At 39.9% G+C, this 25,572-nt stretch overlaps 1 protein-coding gene across 4 annotated transcripts in view; it reads right to left on the minus strand.

Moving 5' to 3' along the window:
- Positions 1 to 25,572, minus strand: part of DAB2 (DAB adaptor protein 2) — a 52,778-nt gene that overhangs the window by 23,274 nt on the left and 3,932 nt on the right. The window lies entirely within an intron of this gene.

A 25,572-nucleotide genomic window follows, 5' to 3' on the forward strand; every position in this document is an offset into this window, starting at 1 on the left:
GTAGATGAATAAGTTTTCATAGCAAAGTTTAAATAAATTGAATGCTGAGCTGAGAAGATTGCACTGGCATCTGAAATTGGGCATTAAAAATTCTGGTTCCTGGGCTTCCCTGGTGGCACAGTGGTTGAGAGTCCGCCTGCCGATGCAGGGCACACCGGTTCGTGCCCCGGTCTGGGAAGATCCCACATGTCGCGGAGCGGCTGGGCCCCTGAGCCATGGCCGCTGAGGCTGCGCGTCCGGAGCCTGTGCTCCGCAAAGGGAGAGGCCACAACAGTGAGAGGCCCGCGTACCGCAAAAAAAAAAAAAAAAAAAAAAAAAAATTCTGGTTCCTCAAAAAATCATGTAACTATATAGAGAGTGACGAGGAGAGTTATGAATTTTATCTTATTCATAGATAAATATTTTTTAAGTATTAAGATTCTGCACATGATCTCCAGAGCTATCTAAGCACTAACACACATATCAGGGAAAGAATGAATTTTTGGGGTGTCTCATTGTACATATTTGGTGCTATTATTAGTATTACTATCCTCAGAACCCTTTGGTATGTGCTCCACAAAGCTCGCCTATGTATCACAGTAGGTAAAACAAAAAAAAAGTCGTCATTGCTAGCACACAGAAGTCAAAACTAACATTTCAAAAGGTTCTTTCACCTCCCAGGAGTGAAAATTTCTACACAGCTCCTGAGAGCGCTAGGGAAGGTTAACTTTCGATGTGAACTGAAGGCTAAAGCAAAGAAAAGCCACTCATGATGGTGTAATCCTGTGAAGACCATGAATGGGCTGGTACATTCGTCCTACCCCCAAAAGCTCTCTTCATTTTTTTATAATCTTAACAGTCTTTTAAAATACATACATACACAATTACACAAATCTGTATATGGTTAATGTTATCTGAATTATTTCATTTGAAGATTTAGTCATTAATTTTTTTATTAAAAATTAAAAAAAATTTTTAAAAAATATTTATTTATTCATTTTGGCTGTGCCGGGTCTTCGTTGCAGCATGTGGGATCTTCGTTGTGGCATGCAGGCTTCTTAGTTGTGGCATGCAGATTCTTAGTTTTGGTAAACATGCAGGATCTAGCTTCCCGACCAGGGATTGAACCCGTGCTACCTGAATTGGGAGCATGGAGTCTTACCCACTGGACCACCAGGGAAGTCCCATTAGTAGTTAATTTTGCCCAGAGACACCTGACTGGTAGGTGGCTGGGGAGACAGTCTATTTACAGGTGAAGACTATAGGGGACTCAAAGCCTTATTTACTCAAGATTTAGTTGGGGGCCAGGCACTATTAGCCCTTTAACTGTATTAACTGCAGAACGTTCATGGTAACCCTATGAGTATTATGATACAGTATTATTTCACTTTTCCAGAGGGAAGGCCAAGGCACAGAGGTTTTAAACAACGCAGCTGCTAAGTTGAAACCAGGTCTCCAACCCAGGCTGTCTGGCCCCAAGCCAGAGTTCCTTAAACACTACGCTGATGAGTCTCACATGGGAAGCCTCATGCTGGCTACAGAGATGCTCTATTATATACTTAGAGTGCCCCTCACCTCCCCACAAAAAAGATACATCCAAGTCCTAACTCATGAACCCTTGTATGTGACCTTATCTGAGAAAAGGGTATTTGCAATTGTCTTTAAGTTAAGGCTCTTGAGATGGGATCATCCTAGATTTAGGGAGGGTCCTAAATTCTGTAACAAATGTCACTATAAAAGAAAGGCAAAGGGAAGTTTGAGACACAGAGACACATGGAGGAAGTGATATGAAGACAGAGGTAGAGATGGGATTGATACATCTACAAATCAGGAACGCCAAGGACTGCCAATGTCCACCAGGTGCTAAGGGCGAGGCGTGGAATGAGCTCTCCCTCAGAGCCTCCAGAAGGAACGAACTCCAATGACACTTTGATTTGGGGGCTTCTGGCCTCCAAGACTGTGAGAGAATATATTTCCGTTGTTTCAAGTGACCCAGTTTTTTGTAATTTGTTATGGCAGCCCTTGGAAACTAATACAACACCTCTATTTTGTGTGCCTTGGTTGGCTTCATGGTTCCAAGATTTATTTCCTGACAACATGATAAATCTCTTAGTCATATCCATACTCTTCTAATTTCAGGAAGCCAACAATAATTTTCTTAATTTCAGAGAACGTATCCCAAATCAAGAGGATATTTACCCACATTAACAATGTCAGGAGGTGAGATAAGCTCTGATCTAAGGAGACACATCAGCATTCATCCTCCTGCATCCTCACCTTCTCCCCAGTGGGCCCTTTCTTTTATCAGTTGCTCATCTCATCTTAGAAATAAGGAGAACATTTCTGTGTGACCCTGTAGTCCTCCAGTTATCATCTTATGATCTAAACATCTAAAATTGATGGGCACTTACCCTCCACCTTTTCATATCCCCTTCCCTTCATAGGACTGTTCATCTTAACGTTAGTCACAGCAAGTCAACTTCAGCTGCTAATGGCTCTCTTGACCAAATCCAATTACTTCGCTTTCATCCTTTTGGGGGTATCCGACTGCATGCATCAGATACCTACACCTCTTTGAGAGCCCTTTTCCCACCATTTTTTGCTCCCATGACAGCCCTGAAGCTCCAGTCCATGGCTTGTGTTTATTGAATTGGGATAATCCAGATTTTTGTTGTTAAATGATGAAGCTCCCTAAATTTTAGAATAACATTGAAGGATTTCCTACTTAATCTTGGGGCTCCCCTTGCATTTAGGACAAAGATTGAGACTTTTTCACTTTATATATGAGACTCAAATATTTTACCCCTACTGATCTTCAACATCCTTTTCTTTCATTCTTGGATAGAAACGCCAATACTTCTCATTTCTTTTAGAAAACATTTTGGTTTTGACTCCTTCCCTTTTCAAATCAGCATAGCTCCCTTTTCCCCCATTTTCCTGCCCATCCCAGTTACCTATTTGTCCCTGAAGACTTTCCCTTCCTCCCCTCCAATTCTGGCTGGAAAGTAACCTGGCATAAGAGTTTGTCGCCCACCTTTGAAGCTGATACCATACTTTTCTGTAGCATACATATTATTTCTGAGAAGAAAAGACTTATTAGCTCATTAAACATGGGAAGTTTTATCCTAAAGTGAGAGTATTTTAATGGAATTTGAGAAGTGCCACAGAGCACTTTGAGGGGGCTTGGGAGAGGGAATGGTGGTGTGCGGTTTAGTCATAAAAGTGATACAAGATGTAACAACCTTATAACTCAAAACCAGCATCAAATCTGGTGTCGGCAGACAGGGCCAAAATGGAAGAGCTCTAAAGTGAGTGGTGCTACCTTGGTTTTAAAGCAAAAAATTTCTCTTGTTAGATACTGAACTACAACTTTTCACAGCACTGGGATTATTTTAAGGTACTTGGTATCTTTTGACTATATCCTTTCACTGTTGGGGATGAGCAGTTACAAGGGGCAAGGGAGAAAAAAGTAAGGAGAAAAGGTTTCTTTAGCATCTTAGCTTATTCCTTGAAGAAAATGGATGTGTATGGTGGGTTGTAATAGCCAAGGGCAGGTCTCCATTGTAGGTCATACAATTTAAAATGTATCCATGCTCCCTGAAATGATTGGAAGGTAGATTCTGCCCATAGGCTCCAAGACTCAAAGATAAATCCCCTTACAAAGAAACATTAAAGTTTATCGAAAAATTTTAACAGAAGTGTACATCCAGTTATGTGTATACCAGAGTGATAAACATTCTTTCTCCACAGGTTTAAAGAGAACAGATTTCCCAAATGTCCAAGTTACCATTTGACATGTGGTAGACAGAAGAAGTCTTGCTTCCAGACTTAGGTCCCTCCACAGGAATAATCAACTTAAATCCAATGTTTAAAATTCAAATGCATAATCCTTCCAACAATGTTACAGAATTGTCAGCTGTGCTCATAAAACCTTTAGCAGGTTTTATAATGAACTGATTTTTGGAAAGGCTTTGGGTGTGAAAAAGGGACCTGGGGGCCAAAAGATGCCCTACCATTTCCCATGACTGTTTTCCCAAACCTAGGCATTGCTGAAGAAAGTGTCTAGATTGCATTAAGCTAAGGGATTTTTTAATAAAGTGGAACAAGTGGGTGTAGGACAACCAGCAGGTCTAGTCCTTCTCATTCACTGGGTTTAGTCCCAGGGACTCTTCTGATCAAGGACCAGAAACTAATCAGGAAACAGACACACGAGCGATGTTATCATAAAAGAGGGATTACTAATTAAAGTTCAGAAACATATACAAAAGGTCACACGAACAGCTCCCCATCATTTTTGACTCCTTTTTAAGGCCTAATATAGAATAGAAAGTTGTAAATGAAATTATGCTGAGTCAATAAAATTAGCTCCATTTGAGTGAAGATATCTAACTTGGATTTTGGACTTAATACAAACCATGTGGGGACTTGCCCTTTCCATGGCACAAGAATCAGATGACCAGGAGAGATTCTGCAACACGTTGTTTTTGGGTTGCTGAGAAGGCTCTGAGAAATGTATACCAGAAGACTGTGTGAGTCATCTTCAGATGACTATGTCCTTTGCACTAGAAAACAATCTGCTATAGTTTATTTAGCACTTAAAGTGATTCATGCAAGTATTTAGAACCTTGGAATACTCAGAAGGGACAAATTTGTGTAGGGACGAATTTGGCTGGTGCCTCCTTATTCCTCCTTACCTTTTCCACCAATAGGAGTGTATTGGTATCAGCAATGACTCTAATGAATGATTACAGCGTTCTAAAGCAATATCATGACACATGTTTGCCACCTCCCTCCCAGTCTATCTTTTCACCTACTATCCTGAGCAGAGAGATATTTTCTTGGTCAGTCTCAATGCTGGTAAAAGGAATAACTTGAGTTAAGAACTTATTTGACGGTAGCCCCATTCCACAAACGGTAGAAGACTTGTTTTTAATGTTAAGGGGGATGGTACAAACACCTAACCTACCAAGTCCTTAAAACACTTACCCTGGCAGCTCTATGGAATAGACTGTGTATCTATTTTATGAATACTGAAATGGACTCGGTAACACAAGATCAATCACTAATAAGTCACTGGGCTCAAACTGAACATGATCTGTGTTCCCTTTCCTACTATATATGCTGCTGCACTTAACTTTTTTTTTTTTTAATTCCACTGAGTTTAACCTGTATTTTTTCAGCTGGTCTCAAAGTCATAAGCCCATTGACTTTAACATATCAATTAACTTTCCGGACAGAGCCACGTAAAATAGACACAGGAAAGCGAGTTAAGGAGAATCAAGAACAAAGCAACATAAATGTCTTTGCTAGTGTCCAGCACTTTGTACAGGTCAGAAATGTGCTTTCTTGTCCTTTGGAACTTTATGCCTGTCTCAGCTGAGCTAATGAACTAGGACATGTGAAATATTAACCTCTAGGGCAGATCTCGAGGTCCAAGAGGGCAGCAAACAGCCTTCACCACTATTTTCAAAGTAGCCTTTTGAGAATAAGGGACCTTGCCAGAAATGATGCAGCCAAGTTTCTGGTGTTTGATGTAAAGCTATTCTCCTTTAACTGCTTGACTTTCTATGCTTTTAGGAAGGTTTATTCTTCTCTGCAAAGGCCAAGTTGAGTAGACAGTAAGATTTTTGCAGCTTATTTAACTGGGGAAATAAGATTATGTTAACATACACTGAAAAGGAGTCTTTACGAGATTTTCTTGTAAATGCTGACACTGCTGTAGGGGCCTCAGGAACAAAACATGCCTAAGTCAAGGAGGTATACACTAGTTATGCATTTACAGAGAGCACGTATCATTGCTGTTAACCCCTAGGAAGGATGCTACAGGACTGATAGGACCTATAAAGCTCTGAACCAGAAAAATTTCCCCTATCTTTGGAATTAAGTCAGACCAGAGTTAAGAGTTCCTCAGACAGTTAATTCTGGGTAGAGGTGAGATAGTATAGCAGCTCAGAGTTCAGGCTTGGAAGTCTTACATACTTTCACTACTTTCTAGCACAGTGGCTTGAGGCAACTTATCTAATATTCATTTCTCCACCTGTAAAATGGGAATATAGCTTGCAGAGTTGTTATAAAAATCAGTAAGAACTGATGTAGAGACCTCAGTGCCTCGCATACAGAAAGCGCTCAACAACTGGCAGCTGTGATTAAATCACAGCTGGTTTCATGGACACTATGTGTCGTGTATGCAGTCTTGCGTTGTAGCCAACATTGCTCTTCCACAGCAAGTGTTTAAACGATTTTAGAACAAGCAGGGCCAATAGGTGAACAGCTAGTAAGTAGAAACACTGTTAGAGCCACATCCTGTCCAACTCTGGCTTCTGTGACTCTAGACGGTAGGTTCTGACAGGAACAGGACTGTGGGAATAAAAACTACTCTAAGTTATGCAGAGAGGCCTGTTCTAATGAATCCCGAGTCAAATCTAAGCCTACATCATTACCACTGGCAGTTTAGAAGGTCTACCTCACATCCCCTGGGGAATTTTATGTGGAGCTCTTAAGACGCTGAAGCCCATGTCACACCCAGATCCATTAGTTCAGAATCCATGAAGGAAGAGATGCAGGCACCAATCTATTTTCAAGATTCGCAGATGATTCTAATGTACTGACAACTCTGAGGTACAGTAGTCTAACTTCCATAATCCTTTGTCCCCTTAAAGAAATACCAAGTGGGTTAGACTACTGAGCTGGAAGAAACCTAGGGAATAATTTGGTCACACCCTTTCATTACAAAGATTAGGAAACTGAGGGCAAGAAAGAGTATATAACTTGTCTAATTGTTAAACAGCTGGTTGTGGATAAGAGCTGGTACCAGGAGAAATCTAGATCCTAAAATGAGACTCTAGTGTCTTATTTCTAGAGATTGTACGAGTCAGCTTTTTTTGTTTGTTTGTTTTGGTTTTTTTTTTTTGCAGTACGCGGGCCTCTCACTGTTGTGGCCTCTCCCGTTGCGGAGCACAGGGCTCCGGACGCACAGGCTCAGCGGCCATGGCTCACGGGCCCAGCCACTCCACAGCATGTGGGATCCTCCCGGACCGGGGCACGAACCCGCGTCCCCTGCGACGGCAGGCGGACTCTCAACCACTGCGCCACCAGGGAAGCCCGAGTCAGCTTTTTTTTTAAACTGTTTTTTAAGAAGGCTGTACAAGGCCCATGATATAGAGACTGAACCAAGAACACCTCCCATTTAGTAGATATACCAAGCCAACAACAAGAAGATAATTTAGCAGAATAGTTTGAACATGGAATTTCATAGATGTTTTCTGAACCAAAACAGAAAAAGGATTTTATGTGGTCTAATGATACACTGTCACTGGATTCTCTTTTGCCTATGTAGCTGGAGTCCTTCTTGGTCAAACTGGCTCATTAATGTTTAATTTGGCTGCTTGGAAGAAAGTATTTGGCTAGGTTTGAGATGCAACCCACAGATCAAAGAATCCACATTATTTCAGTACATTCTCTACTATTCAGGGCTTGGCCTTTTAGTGTTTTATTTTGTTGTTGTTGTTTTTAAAGCACGATAGGAAGTTTGAGTTCTTGAGTTGGCAACTTCCAACTTCCAATATTCTTTTTTTTTTTTTTCTTTTTTTTTTTTTGCGGTACGCGGGCCTCTCACTGCTGTGGCCTCTCCCGTTGTGGAGCACAGGCTCCGGACGCGCAGGCTCAGCGGCCATGGCTCACAGGCCCAGCTGCTCCGCGGCATGTGGGATCCTCCCGGACCGGGGCACGAACCCGCGTCCCCTGCAACGGCAGGCGGACTCTCAACAACTGCGCCACCAGGGAAGCCCTTTCCACTATTCCTGACTCATTATGACCTCTCCTAATTTTGTATTCACCTCCACCCATTTTGTTTTTAAAATAACTTTTTATTAGGAGTATCTCCTAACAGGGCCTAAAGAACAGTCATCGTAATAAAAGTGTTCGGGAGAGTTTAAGGCTTTAAGAAGGAGCTTAATGTTATCTGAATGAAGGCCCATTCTCTAGACTTGACTGGGCAATGCAGCAGATTCACTAGAAATGTCTAAAAATAGCTCACTAGTCTAACTGAAGTATTATTTACAATCAATTTTGCAATCACATTCCTTAGTTGTTTCAGTGCAATGACTGTTATTTTGAACACTTTACTAGGGTTAGAAAAAGTAGAATGTGTAGATTCACAATTAGAGTATGCTCTAGCCTCTTGGCAAGCTGGGCACAAGTTAATATGCTTGTGTGAACAAAGGCATAGCAGACTGATTCTAGAATCCCTCCTTACACCTAATCAAACTCTAAGAGAGAAAGTACTGTTGGAATATCTCTGCGGTCGTTGGGCTGTGTGGAATTTTTGTGAATACAGACACATGAAGCTTGGGGTTGGATTAATTGACATGAGAGAGTATACCCATCTCAACTTTAACATCTCAGCTAATCATTCTATCCCAGTTTTTGAGTGTGACTTCCTCTAGCTTCGACTGAACAGAATAGAAAAACTGAAATCCAACTTTATCCTTTAGCTCCCTTCTACAAAGGGAAGGAAGTGACATTGATACTTTGGAGATTTGAAAATCATGTTTGTGCCACTGCTTTACATTGCTAGCATTGGATCATTTGGGGTAGGCTGTGGTAACCCTGACACCAGGGACCATTTGGACTGGCTCAACAAGCTATGGTACATGTGCTCTGTATATCTCGAGTGAGTTGGGCAGGGTGATGTAGCGGGTACAACTTGACATGGAAAAGAGAACGGGGGATTTCTGGTCTAGTGTGCAGTATGCTTCAACCTAGATTTACCAGAGCTCTGCATGTGGTGGTTATTGGGCCCTGATCCCCCTAACGATGTGGTATTTGTTCCCTATCTGTTGCTATTGTCCTTTTTTCACTTGTCCCTCAGGAGCTATGTGGGGAAGAGAGATTGGTAAGTCAATGACTGCATCCTTGAGTGAAGTTCATAATATTAAGTATCATCTTGAACTACCTTATTAGCTGCTTCTCTTTCTATTAGTGAGATACCAAGTCACCTATGGAAGGAGCTAGGAGTGATTCCCTTTAATTCTAGGAAAGGCTATTAGGAATCCATTGCTCTGGGGGAAAGGATAGTATGGCTTTTGAGGGGGTAGGAGAGGCTTGACAAAGGCTGACGATCTAGTGGGTAAATTTGTATACCAAGCCAAGACATTTCTGGGAAATGGCCAGTGGATTGAAGTGATCCAACATGGGGTGGTGTGTGTGGGCAGAGATGGGAGGGAGGGGTGGAAAAACCCCTTATGTCTGAGGAACGGGTAGAAGACAAAATGTCTAGACTCAAGACCTGGGCTCAAATGTCAGGGTTCCCATCGAACCCAGCCAAGAAGGTATGTTGGCACTTTGGGCGGGCCTCAGTACCCTGGCTGGTGGGTGATATGTATGAGCACATTGAATGAGCTGTGTGACTAGAAGGCCTGTGGGGACATGATGGAACTCTGCAGAGCACTTCTCCCCCTACCCTGGGTCACCACTGCAGGACCTGAGAGAGTAGCACCTGCTTCAGTCACCAGTGCACTTGCTTTAGTGGACAAAAGCCATCATGGTTTAGTGGTAGCACAGTAGCTCACACTGGTGCTGTCATAACGCTGGGAATACCATGCTGACAGTGACAGAAGGGCATCCTCACCGAGTCTGGTCTAGTTATGAAGCGATAGTAACCAGAAAGTATACCAAAAAAGCAAGTGGAAGGAATAAGATTCTGAAAAGCTAAACGTTCATAGATAACCAGAATGGGTGAATGGAATAAACTAGTTTTAAAATCTGAGTTTAGAAGAACTCTATTTTGTACTATTAGATGGTAAAGTAGAACACTATACTTCATTCTGCTTACCTCCCATCCTAAAGGCAAGGGAAGAGAGTATTCTAAGGATTGAACAATTTATATGAAATATTTTAGGGTTTTAAATTAAAAAAAGAAACAAGCCAAAACTACTAACACGGAAGCCTCTGGAATTTTTCTATTGCAGGGCCTCTGGGGCAATAATTTGAGAAGCATTATGATACAAAAACACATGATTTTTACTTTGAATTTGGTATCTAAATGTACAGTGGATATTATGCTTGTCGCTTACAGGAAAATGTAGTCAAAATACCAATGAATCAGAGTGAGGGAAAAGGACTGTCATTGCACATTTGATTTCTAGGTCAATACACTGACACTATTCCTACCTTCTTCAGTAATCTTCCCTCATATCTACATATACTTACCCAGCTGACCAGCAAATACTTCATCGTTTTCATGTCTATCCTTCCCAGGTTACTTTAACATACTTCTACCAAAACTCACCCTTCTTCCTAATTCCAAGCTAGTTTTTAAATAAATCATACAAATGAATCTTAGCAGTTTGTTTCCTAGAAGGCACAGTATCAAGTTGTGCTTTCTCGTTCCCAGATGAAATAATCTGAATGACGTCAGCCCAGCCATGTAGCACACCAAGCACGTGGATTTCAGGATACACAGTTTATTCATTTGAGTCCCTCTGTGATTTCACCTATGATGCTTGCATATGTAAATCTTAACTGTTAAACATGTTCCACTTTCTACTTGAGTGCCATTACAATAGTCATCTTGAAAGTCCACGTGGATATTAGAAGAGCTCAAGAAAGCACGTTATTTAGAAGCACCTGCATCTTATTTATTTACTTAAAAAATTTTTTTTGCTTCTGTGTCTGGTTTATTTGATTCACCATAATATTTATGAAGTTCCAGCCATGTTGTATCTTGTTCATTATCATTGCCGTGTATCTCATTGTATGAATACACCACAAATTTTATCCACTTTGGAGCTGTGTTGAACACTGCTTCTATGAATATTCTACTACGTATCTTTTGACGCATGTATGTGTGCACTGCCTTTTATTTTACTTTATTTTTTATTGAAGTATAGTTGATTTACAATGTGGTGTTAGTTTCAGGTGTATATAGCACAGTGATTCAGTTCATATATATATATATGGTCTTTCAGATTCTTTTTCCTTATAGGTTATTACAAATTACTGAGTATAGTTTCCTGTACTATACAATAAGGTACTTGTATTTTAACATTAAGCTATAAACAAACATTTACATACACTAGTAGAATTATTTTATGATATACCATATCAGGCCATTTTAAAAGCAGGCAGGTTATCTTAAACTTTCCAAAACCAGTGCAAGAAACACTGCTTGATATTTAGTTTCTTCTTTAATAACCTGGCTGAATTATGTTAAATTCCAACGTGGTTTCCGTTCCTAGGCAGAGCCCCACGTTCATATAATCTTCAAAGCCATGGCTTGAGTGTTTCTGTATCTTTCTGTAGCTCACGTTTCAGAGATGTGCTGTATTTTGGAGAGTTTAAAGGGAGAAGAATCCAGCTGCCTTGTAACACCTGCACAGAGTAGTCAAACTGAGGTGTACGTAGTAAGTGTGTGTAGACAGTCAGGACTTCTTTTGTGTTACATTTCTGTACATAGACCAAAACCATGAAAAAAGTTCTTATACCTATGTCGACCCAACATAAGATGAGTTTAAGTTATTTGATTCTAATATGTTATCTCTGGTTCTGAGTGGCCTTTTCAGTAGAATATGCCCTTTGTTTTAGTGTTCAGTCTACCCTTAGAGTTGGTATTAACCTTCCATGAGAGACTTTGCCAATGGCTCCTATTTCCACGTCTGACATGATCTCTTCTAGTTGGGCAAGATATCTACAGCCAACAGGGCATTTGGGCTTCATCTCCAAGAATGACAATGGCCCTGCTAACCCCATAGATAAGAATAGGTTGGGTTTTTTTTAAACACTTACTGTTACCTGTGTGCTGAATATATTAACTATCACTTTAAGGATTTTTTTTAAACCGTTTAAAAATGAACTTTTATTGTAGTCTGAGAAAGACGCTACTGCAAAGTGATTAGTGTAAACTGCCCTAAGGAGGAGAAACAGGAAAAAAATGCAAATCTCTGAGAAAAGCCTACTAATAAAAACCATAGATTGAATCACCTGTTTAATTTAGTAGTTACTACAGTGACATCCACAGAGAAAAACAGAAGCCAAAACATAATTCAATATACAAGTCAAACGATATCTTCTTCATGATTTAGCTGATTTCCCTTAGAGAAGACTTGGTTGTTTTCAAACAAGATGAAGGAAAAAGGAGTCATTTAAAAATAAAAAGAGGGACTTCCCTGGTGGCCCAGTGGTTGAGAATTTACCTTCCATGCAAGGGACACAGGTTTGACCCCTGGTCGGCGAACTAAGATCCCGCATGCCATGGGGCAACTAAGCCAGCGTGCCGCAACTACTGAGCCCAAACACTCTGGAGCCCAGAACACCAAAACTAGAGAGAAGCCTGTGCGCCACAACAAAGATCCTGTATGCCACAACTAAGACCCAATGCAGCCAAACAAATAAATAAATAAGTAAATATTTTAAAAAATAATAAAAATAAAAAGGACTTTCTCTTTATTTGTTGAATTTCAGGTTTACAGAGAACCAGGAACCTGATAACCAGCCCTCTCCCCCCACCCGACACCAGTGCTCTACCATGCCGAAGGTTAGGAAGTCTCCAGAATGCTATCTAAAAGGCCAGGGGAACTCGTCCAGAAGAAATAAGCATATAGGCTCATTTGCTTACTTCTTGGTTGCTGGCCAAATTAGATAAGTTAACAGATAAGAAATCCCCAGGTAATTGCAGATTCTGTTAGACAAGGAGAAGGGTGAGTCTGCCAACTTGTTTTCTTGCTTCTTGTGGTGATACATTAATTCTACTCAAGTACTAAAAATTTAGGAGACAGGTTCCAAAAATGGTCTGAAATAGCTAGCCCACCTGCTTTGAACTTGTGTACACACAAATACTCTAAGAAGCTGTTGCATGGGACTTTCCTGGCGGTCCAGTGGATAAGACTCCGTGCTTCCAACTGCAGGGGGCACGGGTTCCATCCCTGGTTGGAGAACTAAAATCCTGCATGCCACGCAGCCAAAAAAAAAAAAAAAAAAGCTACTGCAGAGTGAGATGGACAAAGTGGTGGAAATGCACAAGCATCCTTGAACTTGAACTAAGGTTCACACGACATCATTATTCTCTCATTTTTTGGGAAATGGTATTGCAGCGGTCCCTGACCTTTTTGGCACCAGGGACCGAATTTGTGGAAGACAATTTTTCCACGGAGTTGGGGGGATGGGGGATGGGAGACGTTTCAGGTGGTAATGAGCGATGGGCAGCGGCAAATGAAGCGTGGCTCGCCTGCCAGCCACTCACCTCCTGCTGTGTGGCCCGGTTCCTAACAGGCTGTAAACTGGTACGAGTCCGCGGCTGGGGGTTGGGAACCCCTGAATTGGACCAAATAAGCACATGGGGATAAGTCAGTGCATTTTTAAACTGAGGGATGGAAAAATTCTATATGGCAGCATATTAACTCATGCTAAATGAAACAGATTTGGGATTTTAATTGCTTCGCAGTTGAAGCAACTACATTGAACAATGTATGTAACAAAGTGTTCTAGTTTATCGAAATATCTGTATATGGTTCATTCACTGCAGAGATAGATGAGCAAAGGAAGTTCCAATTACAAGAAAAAATCCTACCACTTAATATCAGACTTTTGCTTATAAAGTCTAAGTAGGTGAGACAGGTTTTGTTTCATGAATTCTATGCATAAATTCATGAGAATGCAACCAAAATTTTACCTGTTACAATCATGTAAGTCATCACCATTAACTGGTCCTCGCTTCCACAAACATGTCTAGACATCTACCTTAGGGATCATGATGTACAATTAATTGGCGAGTCTGGAAGAGTAATTCAGGGAACCTTGTATCTACTAAAGCCTTCAGGGAAAAAGCCACCCGTATATGATTCCAAACATTAACCATTATTAATCTAAAGAAGCTTTCAGGAAGTCAATTTCTATCCCACCTTTGGCAATCATTTAAGTGATTCTACAAATAAAGTTAGAATAATGGAGGTGGTGTTTCCGAGCACCAAGTTAAGAGTTCTTAGAAAATGAAGATACAGCTTACTGATTTTCTTTCTTGGTTGCAATAATCAAAGAACACAAGGAAAAATCTCAAGTATCACCTTAATCTGTACAGATTTCGAAAAGTTTATTCTGGGATTTAAAGAGTGACTTTGAAGGTTTTCTAACATAGATATTCCACTGGATTGTTTTCTTAAGTCATTTCTTCTAATATTAAAATCATTCCAGAGCTGGGAGAAAGGGGGGAAAAAAATCAAATTTGTACCAGCTGCATAAAAACAAGGTATCTAAGAAAATTGCCCTGGTTATGTCATTATACACCATTTTCAAAGGCTCAAGTCTTGAATATTTCATTTACTGTTTTTCTCTTTTTTTAAAGATAAGTTCCTCGGGTGGCGTTAACCAATGGCTTGGAGGAGCCTAGGAAAATGAGATTTTTCTTCCCCAGGTCCAGCATAATTTTTCTTTTTTTACTTTTGACCTAATATTATTTTGCAAGATTGAAGAAGTAATCAGTGTCTTAACTTTATATTTACATGAAGTAATATTCAATGCAGTATGCTGTTTCCTATAAACCTACACTGGTAGCCTGATAAACAACTCGGTTTGGGTATTTTAAAAAGCAATAAACGCCTTAACTAAATAAACCATCAATTCATATAGAGACAAAAGAATTGCTACTTCCCAACGAGCTTAACAGATTTGAAATGATAAATTTATATACTAGGACAATCTAGTTTCTCTGGCTTTTTGGACTGTAAAGACTCATTTATTAGATCTATGTCTGTGTCTTTTAAAATGTGTTATTCAAAATCATCTCCAGCTGCAGATGTCGTTAGTGTGAGTCTAATGCTGGCTAACCCTCTACTCCTTCCCCGTTAAGTGAATTTGACTTAAGTTAATAGTGAGAATACTGTATTGTCTAACAGTTGCACTAAAAGCCTGTGAAGTGTGTCTGTTTTCTAGCTCTCAGAGCTTTGGCTAGAAACTGTAAGAAATTAACACAACATTGTAAATCAACTATACTTCAACAAAATTAAAAAAAAAAAAAGAAATTGTGTCAAGTATTTGCCCTTTGCATTGTCATTATTTATAACCTGCCTAGCACTCACGGTCACAGGTATCACCCAATGGTCAAGGCTTGGCTTTAGGGCAAGCGATTGGTCAAAAATGTGACTTACTATGAGGAGACTTTCCCAGAATAAGCAGATGAGATGAGAATTCTTCCTTCTCCCAGGCCTGCTGCATGTACACCATCCCTGTTGGGTTTCATTGCCTTCTTAAGATGACAAATCATGGGGGTGCCACATGGGTCTATAGTTTTAGCGTGAGATGAACCAGTAGGCATGGTTCCTTATTGCCGGCCACTTTGCTGGGCTTGCACTGAGACCTCCTGGCCAATTATGAGATGTCATATTTATATTCAACTACAGAAAAGTTTCTGATTAGTCTACACAGCAATGTCAACATCAATGATTCACTGTGAAGGAAATTTACTTGATTCATAAAAAATGTAATATTTAAGCAAGCGGTTTCATTAGCTTTTAGAGCAATCTCATCTGTTCTCTGAACCATTAATGACCTGTTGCAAAATTCTGTGTCTGCTAAGTAATTGACATTTAAATACTTGAGGAAAATATGAATGGATATAAGTGATTAGATAAGGACTTCATTTGTAGCTTCTCTTTACAATCCCTGTTATATATGGTCATTAAATAAAAGGAACTTCGGTAGGTCCTTGAAGATTTAGATTCACTCCACAGTGGCATCTGCTATTTTCTAGTTTTATTATGTAGGCATTTTTAGCATCAGAGAATGCAATTAGATCATTTGTTTCCTTAGCTGAACTCTATAGTCCTGTGCAAAGACAAGTCTTTGAAAGCCACTATTAAGTTCCTAATCCAATCTTTATTAAAAAGACTCAATATTATGGACCAGGAGGTTAAGACAAATCCTTAAAAAAGTAATGATCAAGCTTTTCTATAACCTAACGATGCCTTCTACTGCAGTAAAACCTGAAGTTAGGAATATGTTTGTAGTTTTAATGTTTTTTTTCTTCTTTTCCAGTATGGATTATTACAGGATATTGAATATAGTTCCCTGTGCTCTACAGTAGGACCTTGTTGTTTATCTATTTTATATATAGTGGTTTGTAATATAGTTGTAATGTCTTTAAAAAACAGAATGTGATCCTTAAACTATAGATGTGTGTAGACAACGAGTTCCACCAAAGAAAACAGTGAGAGAAACAACACTAACATGCTTTCTCAGTCTCTCTAAGGTAAGCAAAGTTTTACTTTCAGGACTAATTATCACAAGTAGGATGTGAATAAAATTTCTTTCTCAGGGTCATTCATTCTCTCCAGCGTTGAGGTTCTCTAACTGAAATTTCATTCTACATTTGCACCTCCACCTAAGAAATCCCTTAAGAGTCAAGTGCCACCTCAGTTGACTCTCCTTTTTTTTAAAATAAATTTATTTATTTATTTATTTATTGGCTGCACGGGGTCTTCATTGCTGTGCGCGGGCTTTCTCTAGTTGCGGAGAGCTGGGTCTGCTCTTAGTTGCGGTGCACGGGCTTCTTTTTGCGGTGGCTTCTGTTGTTGTGGAGCACGGGCTCTAGGCACACGGGCTTCAGTAGTTGTGGCATGCGGGCTCAGCAGTTGTGGTTCACGGGCTCTAGAGCGCAGGCTCAGTAGTTGTGGCGCACGGGCTTAGTTGCTCCGCGGCATGTGGGATCTCCCCGGACCAGAGCTCGAACCCGTGTCCCCTGCACTGGCAGGTGGATTCTTAACCACTGCGCCGCCAGGGAAGTCGCCACCCCTGTTGACTTTTAAGAGCATGTCATCTGTCTCACACCGTGCACAGTCAGTGTGACTCTACAGATGGTAAATCATTGGCTGCCCTAGAGTTTGCTCTGAAGCCATGCTAATAGGAAATTAGAAAGGCCTTCAAATACGGGTAGCTTTGTTTCATATGTTTTTGAGAGCATATGGGGTTTGGTGACTGATCCCTGCTCAAAGCCATTATGATTTAGAGACTGGAAACAAAGTTAGCTCCTGAATGCCAGGGGTCAGTGCCAACAAGTCAATTCATGTAATAAATCTACATCCCTACTATGTGCCAGGCACTCTTCTAGCGCTTGGGATATGTCAGTGAGCAAAATAAAGATCTATTCCCTTATAGGGTTTACACTCTAGCAGGGGAAAGCCATAAATGGATTATAGTCTTTCAGAAGGTGACAGATGCTCTGGAAAAAGAGCAGAGTAAAGCGGGTTGGGAGTTCAGGGTTGGGGATGGCTTTAATAGTTTTTTTAGTGGGGTGGTGGGATGAATTGGGAGATTGGGATTGACATATATACACAAATACATATAAAATGGATAACTAATAAGAACCTGCTGTATAAAAAATTAAATTAAATTAAATTCAAAAAAATAGTTTTTTAAGAAACACAGAGGGAATACCAACGTCTTAAAAGTTAAGTTTATCTTCATCCCTTTCTGACAAGAGTGGAAGCTGAAGTACGGAAGTTAATCAACCCCCTGAAAGTCACATGAGTCTAATATCTATGCTCTTAATGTCTTTGTTGTAGAACAATACAGGCAAAAGAGAGAATTAATCTAGTTCTTCAGATAGGTGGGATGGGTGTTAGCCAGAAAATACTTTTGGGAAAGAGGAATTGATAGCAATGGGAAAAGGCTATTTATGTAATCTTGACTAGAATACCAAACCCTCGCTGGGTTATACGATGGGAAAAGCTTGAAAAGTAGGTCAGACTGGATTAGGGTGGGTTAACAGAACTCTATTTTGTCTAGACGGTGCTGAGAAGACCTTGAGGTTTTGAGCAATGGTGTAGAGGTCGGGGTGGTGACAAATCTGTGTATGGAGCCATGGTATCAAAGAGTCAGATAGCTTTGTAGTAATGATAGTTGCACGAACTTGCCATTTTGAGTGATTCAAAACTGCCGGTTTCTTTCATTTAATTACTTGGTTAATCTTTTGGAAACAAAGCCTTTTAACTGAAAGGTTAAGGTCTAACAATCTCAAATGTCAGATTCAAGGTTATCCCATCTTGCCAAGCTATGATGCTTGGTGACCCTCAAACTTCAAATAAACAACATGTCCTAAAGGTGGCTTAAAAAAAAAAAACTCAAAGGCCATTACGTCTTGTAACTTTCATTCTAAGACCCCAGAAAAAGAATTCCCATAATGTCAGTTTTATAAAACCTTATGGAAGTATAATGATATTTGAAATGTGAGCGACTATAGGAACTTGTAAAAGGGAGCTATTGACTAAAGTAGTCATGTCATTATAGCTCCTTGCTTAAAGCAGAACAGATAGCATTTTCCCATTGTATATATGTTTCTCCATATAACTATTGAAAGACTAGAAGGAAGAGTCGCAAGGAAATGCTGGTCAAGAAGGGTGGCAGTAGGGTGAGAGACAGATTTCTGCTTCTTATACATTTAGAATAGTGATATTAGGGTAACGTGTGCCTTTCCACATTTTTAAAATTAAATTCCTTAGAGATGTACTAATTTGTCAGATAGCAATATTTAAAATGTAGGCAAATCTGTAGTCTCACTTGGGCTAAAGACAGAATCATAAAGCTACTCTAGTATCAGTCACATGAAATTAAACTCAAAAGCTAAGAGAACCTACAAATTGAACTTGAACATCTCTGCAAGCGTGCAGAATGCTGCTCACGGAAAGCTTTCCACACTGTCATCTTAGACTTCGTTAAATGTTTACTTGTCCAAAATTGTTGAGAAAAGCTCCTGATATATTAAAACGAATGAACAGTACGTTTTGAATCAATTGCTCACTGGGGTTTGAAAAAACTCTTATGCTAGCATTTTCAAAGTTGATCAGAGTACGGTCTATTGCCTATTTCCAGACTGGTTTTCTTGGATCCAATGGAGTCTGTGTAGATAGGAACAAGTTGGCAACCTAAGTTAAGAATTAAAGAACCTAATTTGTATGTTCAGTACAGCTGCACATACAAATTTTAAAAAGCAGCTTTCTTTGATTTGAGCAGAAATTGTGTTAAGTCAAAGGGATAACCTTAATTACTCAGTACTGAGCCAAAGGTTTCATCTATTTTCTCAATTTTTATTAGTTCTTTAGTAAATAGTTTGGTAGATGCTCTTAAAAGGAGAAAACAGGAGGAGAATAAGAAGTTGTCCTTGGACAACCTGATGAAATATCAGGTTGAAAACTATTCGCCACTATGATTATTATTGGCCCTTGTGATAATATCTATTGGGTTAGATAGATGTATGAGCCATGATGAATACTCCAGTGGCAGAAGTTAAACCAAAGGCTTGACCACACCATGTGGAGAATTTCAGTAACAGCTTGTTGGCTTTTCTCAGGCCCTGAGAAGATATAAACTAGAGGAACCTAGGGATATTGCTCATTATAAATAACCTTAAAGTCAAAAAAAGACTCAAAACTCTTTTGCTTATACCAACAGATAAGGCAAGCTGAAGTTCTCTGTTTTGCTCCCTTTACAATAAATTCCAATTAATGTTGCAGATGAGAGCCGCTTGAGTCACTCATTACACTGGCGATCTGGTTAGTGTTTACCAAATACCTACTGTGTTCCAAGAACTGTATTATGCTGTATATACAGTGACAAAAATAGATATGGTCTCTACTCTCAAGGGGCTTACAGTATAGACAGGGGAGAGAGAATAAGCAAACAATAGTTACAACTGCTACTAAGTATTTCAGAGGAAATGTTTCTGATTAGGGTAGAAAGTTTCACTGCCGTTAATAACGTTTAGAAGAGAAGGCAAAATTAGACTACTTCAAGGAATTCTATATATTGTTTTCTTATTAATATCAACCACGGAAAGATGAAAATTTTGTCTTAAGGGTTTAATTACCCTCTTCAAGAGACAGTTTTAAAATGATGACATTTACTTAAAACATTAATTAGATGGGAGATATTTACATTAAATATTTGGGAATCTCCTATAGTAATATTGCAATCTGGAAGACCATCTGTGTGACAGAGCCAGTGGGAGGAAAAAATCTTGTGATATGCTAGGTTATGAAGAAATGTCAGTGATGTTTCCTGCAAAGTTATCTTAAAATCCAGAGTTCTGAATCAACACTCTTTTCATACACACGGGAAAGAAACATATGCTCACTTGGCATCAGTTTTGCCACTTCAGGAGTACAGGCAATTCAGAGATGACACAAACCTCTATATTCTAGAACCAAACATGTTCTGTGGCACTCTTAATTACCAGATTTTTCTAAGAGTACAACATGGTCACTTTCAGATAAGGCCAAACTACTGAACTGTGGATTTAAATGAAGCAATATTTTGAAAACGTAACCATGGGTCCCTACTAGTGGCTTTAGTTATTTAAGGAGCACTACCTAGTTTACGAGAGGATCAGCAAGAGAATATTAGGTAACAATTGGTTAAGGTTAGCCTTCATCAGGAACATGGACTTTATTATCACTCCAAACAGTAAGGTGCTCAACAAGTGTCGGCTGCATGAAATATAAGAATTTGGATCCTAAAACAGAGCACAGTTGCATCCATTGTTTCTGTTAAAGACTTCTTGTATACAAAGCTGAAGATTTCTATCTCTATACACTATCTGGAAACTGAAGTACAGATTTTCTTTAGTTCATGGATATACCTAAAAGATCCACAACAGTATTGTCTATAGCTTAGAATGAAGCTAAGATTTTATCTTAGACTGTTCACGTATCTACTGAATCTGGCAAACATTCGACCCTCTATTTTCCATAATTACCCCTTATTTCCATACCTCTCCTCCCTCTCCACCAAAAAAAATTTTTTTTACTTAGTTCCGGGATTCCTCCCCAGTCTTGCTTCATCGCCATTCCGACGAGTTCCTGCTTCCAAAAAAGCTATACTATCTTGTGTCACGTACCTCGTTCCTGACAATTAGCCAACTCTTAGTACAGTGTTGTATTTTTTATACACACAGCACAGGTATTTCATATTTAGAATACTTGAAGTAAAAAAAGCTCTTTGTGGGATTAATTCTCCCTTCCATCTTCTCAAAAGGATCCAATGAGAATCTAAGTTGTAAGAGCTGCTAGTTGTCTCTGACCCACTTTCATGGCTGAATTCTTGTAGTGGTGCCGTATCGGACCTCGGGGTCTTCCTGATTTGGGATTAATCAGGCATCAGTGCTCAATTCCTCTATTTACAGTCAATCTGAGATGCAAAGCCTTGTACAGTTAGAACGCACAGTAGATATATACATAGCCACCTGTTCCCTGGAGAAGCTGATCTCTTCCATTTACCCTGGACACACACACACACACACACGTGCATGCACACACAAGTACACAGTGCCTTCTCTTGTTACCTCCCTAGCCTGTAATACTTACCGCCTTCACCTACTTAAATTCCTACCTGTCATTCAAAGTTCACTCAAGATGTGTTGTCTTAGGTCTTCACTTACCTCTCACCGGCCCTACCATTTCTCCACACTTGACCTATTGTTGTCCTCTGATTCCTGTGGAACTCTTCCCTTAACTCAATGAAATTCTGAGGTCAGGGAATCATTTACCCTACTTTTCTAGCCCCCATGCAGTCTGGCAGAAGGAGTGCACTTAAAACATTAGAGGTAATACACAGTTGCAATTTGTTCCTTAATATTGAAATCTTTTCTTTACCTTGCTGATTTTCCATGAAAGAACGGGTCTTTCTTCAACTGCTAAGCAATTGCTACTCAAACTCATCCTGCCAATACGGCCAGGTTAATTGATCTGAGTCAGCATTTTGTTTTCCGGATTTAATAAAGAGATCTACCGCTTAGCAGATAAAGATCTAAGTCCTTGCCCTGACATCCAAATCTCAGTGCAGTCCATCTCTCCTTTCCAAATGATATCACCCCTTACCTCTCTACCACCTGTACTTTCTCTTGGCCAAACTGGCCAATCAGTATTCTTTGGGCATACATCTGCATGATGTACTTATGAGCTTCTGCCTAGAATGCATTTTTCTTCCTACCTTTGCTGATTTGACTTCCACCATTCCTTTGAAAGCCAAATCCATCATCACACCTGCGTCTTTTTCTTTCTGTACCACTCTGTACCACTTAATTATAATAAAACCATACGTTAGTTGAGCGGTTGTCATTTTCTCTGAATTTCAGGTAGGCAGCCATTGTTGACACTTATGTGTTCCCTAGCAGGTGTTAGGTAAATGTTTTCAGCCAACTTTCAATTACAACCAATGAAAACTTTAGATCACCTGGACAAATCAGAAACCCCAAGAACAAGTTTTCAGGCAGCCAAGCAAACATCTACGCATCAAGATATCCTTCAGAAGACAGGCTGGGCATTGAATAAAACTATCATTTCAATTCAAGTACACGAATTCTTCTGAAAAGCCTTAGCTATAGTCGAACCTTGGTCCAGGCAGAAATCCATATTAAATCTCCTTATCGTCAACCAGCTATGGATGGAAGAGCCTGTTCTATTTGTTTTCTACTTCAAAACTGGGATTTTATTTAAGATATCTGACTTCAGAAGCAAAGGGTAAAAAAAGAAATCCCAAAACAAAAACAAAAAATAACACGACCACCACCCAGTGCTGATGCAGTAAAGCACAGATGGCATTTTCCTTTTTAGGGAGGTTTGAGCACCTACTGTGTGTACCATTCCAACTTCTGATCCTCTGATCTACAAGTAAGTTACATGTTTCTCATCTGGGTTAAGATTGTGCCCCAAAGCCAGACTGGTTTGGCATTCTTCATAGGACTATGAGAGCCCTCTGACAAATAGCCAAACACATTTGGCTTATTTCTGCTGCCCTAAATGGTAACCAAAAAACATGTTAGCATCTGCGTTACATATTATAGAAGATTAGAACAGCTCTTGGCCCCTTAGTAGGAAACTTCAAATATGAAAAATAAGTGAGATCCTTTGGGTGAAATGTTTAGAACAAGGAAGGCAGCTGTACCCAACACAGATACATTAGTGAAGATATTTTTAACTTTCCAGTTACTTGGGCATGGATTAATTCTAGACCTCAGGAGGACTCAACTGTCCTGCCCAGAGGAGGTTTAAGTGGTACCTTAAGAATTAACATCTGTGTGCCTGTACTTGTTTAGGAAGCATTGCCACATTTTCCTGCTTGAGCTTCACATTTAATAGTTTCACGGTAGGTAAGAAAGATGGTCTCATTTTCAGCCTGAATGTGTTCATCTCTAGATTTTAGCTTGCCTGAAGACCACAAACGATGAGAACAAGACCATTTTCCAATATCAATTTAGTTATTTCATTGAGAATTATAGTCCTAGAGCAGGTACACTTCTGAAGCAGCAGCTCTGAGGAAGTTGTCTTTTTTTTTTTTCATGGCTCCTCCTTTAATTTTAGTTTGGAGGCAACTCGTTCTATTGACGGAGAAAATGAAGCTCAGTTGTTATATCCCTCGCCTTCAATAGCAAAGCTGGGTTGTGGACACCATCATTTGTAGTTCAAAGCCCAAGCTCTTAACCACTAACCTATGCTGTCTCTTCAAAGCCAGAGTTCCAATTCTCTCCTTCTAGATCGCACCCTTGTATCTTTCAGTCTAAGGCGCGAACTCTGCTAAACACCCGTCTCTGATGAACACTGGTCATTCTTAGGACTGTTTTGCAAGGAGGGTGAGGTGACTAAGGGTCAGGGACTAAGAAATGGCAGTGCTGTCATTCCACTGCAGGAGTAGAGCCTACATTCTTTACTTCACGTAAAATAGAATTTCTTCTAGACTTCCTTCTAGACTTCTATTCACTGGGAGTTCTTCCGTTGCTAGCCTAGCAACATACTTCATGTGACAGGTGTTTATAAATATTTTGACAACCATCAAGATTTGAATCATAAAGATTCACGCTTGAATCCTGGCGCTACCACTTAATGGTATGACCTTGGGCAGGCTGATATCTATTGATCATAGTGGAGTTAAGAACTGGAGATATCTTTTCTACCTTAAGTGATTTAAAGTGAAAGTCAAGTGGGAGAATGGCATAGTACTTCATAAACCATAAAGCGCTATAAAAACTAAGCACACCAGATTCATTTACCATGATGGCAAGACCTACATCCGCACTCTGGGCAAGGCATGAAAAAACAAAATACAAAGTTTTATAGGTTAGAGAGAACCATCTGGTTCAAGAGTAATGATGTAGTTTACGGAAATCTTTTTAAAAAGAAGCAACTGGGACAGTCTTCTAATAAACGGAGATTAATTATGTTTTTTAAAAACCCCAAAGGGAAAAGGATTTAGAAGCGAACTGACAGTATAAAACCAAGGAGTAGATCGGTTTTCCTAGAATCAAGAAAGCAGTTATGTGAGATAGCAGGAAGAATGTCAAGGTTTGTGCCTTTTCGTCTTTCTCAGATTCAGTTAAACTGAGCGATGTTTAAATGCTTTATTATTTCCATGACTGTAGGAATTCAGTTACTTTGTTATGCTTTCCACTGAACAAGTGAAATCTGAAAGTTAGTCTTAGATCACGTGAAGGGCTTGCTGAGATACAGCTGGACGGGCCCTACTGCTCATATCTGCTTTAGTGGATGTGGCATGGGAACCAAGAATCTGCATTTCAAACAAGTTCCCAAGGATGCTGATGTAGCTGGTCTGGAAGCTAGTCTGAGATGAGTTCTTTCTAGCTGTGAACGATACACTCTAGCTAACTACGTGTCCAATCTTGAAAGAATGAATGAATCTGACTGTTAAGTGAGAACTTACACAGCTCATAGGTTACATAAAGTTCTTGAATGAATCTGACTGTTAAATGAGAACTTACACAGCTCATCGGTTACATAAAGTTCTAAGTCTGTTTCAGAATAACACTTTGCGTCACATTGCTAGGGAGAAATAGGGTAGCTTTTTACCCAGAGAAAACATTAAACCGTAAATTCCTCACCCAAATCTCTTCCAGGTTGAAGAACATTTCAAACCCAGCTTTTCCAGTATTCTCACTTCCTAACCTACCAGCTCCATGGTTACCTAAAAATATAAGTGACAGCCCTAATGCATTCTGCCTCACCGTGGCTCCCCTGCCCTGAACGCTCACTCAGCCTGCTCTGTTCACTCAGAAAGAACTCTTACTAGTTTAAAGGAGTTAAAGGTCACTTGCCTCTAGCTAGCTTAGGAGCTAAGTTATAAGTTACAGCAGCAGAAAAACATTAACTGGCTTGCTTTGTATTGAGGCAACAGCTTTTATGTTCCTGAAATTTCATAAGCCATAATGTTTGTGTCGTGATGATGTGAGAATTAGCGAGAGCTGGACAATCTGGATTACAGTTTTGGATGAAAATAACTTTAGAAGAGAAGGATGAGGTAGGTAGAGAGGAGATTCTACCTCACTTAATAAAAAAAAAGTAACTTCCATTTTTAGACCAGGAAGCAGTTTGTTGAGATCCTGCTTACCCTAGAGTGACAGGCTTCCTTCCAAGGTAGGAGAAAGATTCGGGAAGGGGAGTAACGGTGGCAACCTGCCCAGCTACGTGGGCAAGGACAGCATGGGGCCCTGTGTACTCAGAAGACTTTTTATTTCTAGCCTAGTCCCTCAGTTTAGTTCCCGTGGTCCTCTCCCTTCCCACTTCCTTCTGCTATAATGCTGACTTCAGGCAGAAGGATTGCCCC

This window comes from Neophocaena asiaeorientalis, unplaced genomic scaffold (assembly GCF_003031525.2).
Source record: "Neophocaena asiaeorientalis asiaeorientalis breed wild unplaced genomic scaffold, Neophocaena_asiaeorientalis_V1.1 scaffold229, whole genome shotgun sequence".
NCBI lineage: Eukaryota > Metazoa > Chordata > Mammalia > Artiodactyla > Phocoenidae > Neophocaena > Neophocaena asiaeorientalis.